Source organism: Coffea eugenioides, chromosome 9 (genome assembly GCF_003713205.1).
Source record: "Coffea eugenioides isolate CCC68of chromosome 9, Ceug_1.0, whole genome shotgun sequence".
NCBI lineage: Eukaryota > Viridiplantae > Streptophyta > Magnoliopsida > Gentianales > Rubiaceae > Coffea > Coffea eugenioides.
The window spans coordinates 33,231,883-33,235,448 of NC_040043.1; positions in this window are offsets into that span (position 1 = coordinate 33,231,883).

Consider the following 3,566-nt stretch of genomic DNA (forward strand, 5'->3'; position numbering starts at 1 on the left):
ATCACCTAAAATAAATAAAAAGAAAAGCTAAAATTTTGGTGTCTACACCAAGCAAGAAGTACTCATGGGTTTCTTCCTCCAAACCTTCTCCAATAGCTTCCTTCCAAGATTGATTCATGATTTTATGGAGTGGATTAGGATTTTTCTTTGGATTTCTTCATGATTCAAGAAAGAGATCAAGATTGTAAATGGAGTATTTTTCTCTTCTTTTCCTCTCAAATTTCGTTCATCATGGAAGACAAAGGAAGAAAATGGTGATTGACTTGAGTTGGATAAGTTTTAAGCTTAATCCTGGTCAAGGTCTTAGTCAAGATTGGCTTGGTAATCGACAAGTGGCACAAATCCAAGTGAAGCCTATCTAATTGTCTCTTTTAAGCACTCAAATATCTATTACTCCTCCAATCATCTCTTAACACCTTTTGTCACATAATTCCTTTTGCACAAAACTCCTTCTAATCATCCAAATTTATTGCACACACCTCACTAGTTGGCCACAATAGCATAACGTGCCATGGAACTCAATCATGTAACAAATTGAATGAGGGAATAGGAATAAAAATCATGACTCAACCATTAAATCAACCAAAAATTCTAGGCAAGTGGATTAAAATGTAAAATATAAAAATAATTTTTTGGAATACAAAATATAAAAAAAAAATCGAGTCCTCACATTAAATCATTTGTGCACACCTCGCATGCAAGGTTAGTCACACAACATTAAACTAGTAACATACAATATTAATGAGTGGCAATGGCCAATTGTAATTCACACCGTCCATAACCAAATATAAGACGTAATAAGAAAGTAAGAAATTCATATTAGTTCATAACAGGTACATGTAATAACCGGCTTCCGGGTACTCGGTCTAGAGATTAAACCCTTTCTAGGAGGGCGATCAAGTGGTTTAATGATTATCGCTTAATCACATACATAACTTAAGTCAGTTAGTGGAACTCCATAAAATATAAGACGTAATAAGAAAGTAAGAAATTCATATTAGTTCATAACAGGTACATGCAATAACCGGCTTTCGAGTACTCGGTCTGGAGATTAAACCCTTTCTAGGAGGGCAATCAAGTGGTTTCATGATTATCGCTTAATCACATACATAACTTAAGTCAGTTAGTCAGACTCCATACCGCCTCTCGTGACTAAAATAACATAACATACCATGGCTATAGCCCTTACCATTTATTTCATGACCGTTTAGAGTTTTTCGTAACATAAAATCATTTCATATGTTATATGCATAATTCTTTTAAATTCATAAAAATATGTTACTCATTTTATTTAATATAGCATAATCAAAAATAAATTTCAAATAAGCATACATGATCCAATTTCCATATATCAAAATAAAACATTCACTTACGAAAAATTCATGTATAACATTTTGAAAACACAAAAGGGTAAGCACCACCTACCTTTGCCTAACTGCACAAGTGGAACCACTTTAGATCTTTTTAAACTTGTGTCGTACATATCAAATACATAGGCATCCTATTTAGTTGATATTTCTTATAATTGTATATATATATATATATATATATATATATATATATACAAACACAATTCTAAGAAATCCTAAAATTCATGTCTGGACAACTATATAAAGTATGGAAAAAAAGTTTCCTAAAATGGAAGTTTCTATTTCTAAAAGTTTCCTAATTTGAAAAGCTCCTTTTCTTACATAAAGTTTCCTAATTTAGGAATAATTATTCATAATCATGCTTATTTCCAATTTTTTTTATTATTATCACTATTATCTTGATTATTATTATCTTTATCATCATTATTTTGTTTTATTTTCAGTCATCTATATATATTTACTATTTAGCTATTGTTATGTTTTGTTTTATCTCCATTTATGTACATATGTATGTATGTATTTATTATTATTATTCTAATTTCATTTCATTTCTAATTTATTTCTCTTATATTTATATTTTTAGTTTATTTTCGTTTATATCATTAATTTATTTCATTATTTTTTAACATTTGCTTAAATATCTAAGGCTTATCTTACTCTTTATAAAAAAATTTTCTAATAATATTAGGTTAATACGTCTTAAATATCTTGGACTTAATTAGTTAAACATAAGTCTTGGTAACTTAATTTATAGCCCAAAACCAACTTAGATTGGGTTTTGATGTTTAATAGCCATAATAATCCATAAAAGATAGACTAGTAATACATAGGGTTAATTATTTAAAATTTACTAGGCCTATAATATATTTCTGGCCCAATTATACTTGTAACATTTTTTTTATACAATGGTTAATATCGGCCCAAGTCGATTAGCCCAAACATTTCCTTATAGTCCTAGCCCAATACTACTTTAAACTTGGCCCAATATCTAATTTAATAGACCCCACACCTAACACAACTACAATTTGACGCAAATCCACTTCCTTCATAGCCTACCTGGTTTCTTGACCCATCAACAGAAATGGTCTTATTCTTCCTCAAATTTTCTCAACAATTTTTTCAAAAACCCTAGTTTCCAATTATAATCTTCAACCTTTATCCCCATCATCGGCATCATCATCTTTGCCGTCATCTCCTTCATTATCACTGGCCTTTGTACGATGCTACGTTGGCAGTAGCAACCACCGCAGCGGTTGAGCGCAGCTGCTTTTTCTCTTTTGGCCAGCCAAAGGCCAACCTTTTCCTTTTGGTTGACGTCGTCGGCATTTGTCGGTGACCTGAAGGTGGGAGGAGGGTCAATACCATTTGGGAGGAGGGTCTGTTGACCCTCATTCGACTACCATTTCTATGTTTTGTGGTGAAGTTTCAAGCTTCAACAATGATGCAACCCCCACCCACCCCCCTTTTTATACAAGACAACTTTTAATAATTTTATAATCTGCCCTAAGATGAATTTGTTTCCTTAACCAGACATGAATCTTCCTAATTTTCATAACTAAATTGGGTATCTATGTATATACGTATATCTTTTATGCATGTATGATAAAACATCAAAATAATACTTGAAATCAACAAAACTTGAAAGAAAAGTTTTAGTGTTTGTTAAAACTTACATGTGTGAGTACTTGAAGTTGGCCTTTTCTAACTAATGTCTGCTTGTTCAACACCAACGATGTCTTCTTCTTCTCTGACAACTTCGAAGAGCTTTTGTACTAATAGGATAAAGGGAAAAAGTAAGAATGATGTTTCTCCTAGTTTATCAAATAAGTAACGATAGGTAGCAGCTATCCTACCACTTCCCCCACTACTCCACTACTACAAACATGTCACATAGTAGGGCCACTACTATCCCATCTCTCTGGTTTATCTCTTTACCCCCTAGTAATTTTTTTCCTAAATTACTATCTTTCTTTCACCTTTTCACTGATGTAGGGCTTAATATTAATTAATATTAGTTAAGGTTTAGGAAAAATTAGTGGCTATAACAATTTTGTGTTTAAATTAATTGGACAATGGCAAACTTAGTTGATAGAATTAAATGGTTAAAAGAATGGGTTTATATGTTTTTTTTTATGACCAACAAAATAAGTTTACTTTTCATTACTTAAAAACTTGATATTGCAAGATTAGTTACAA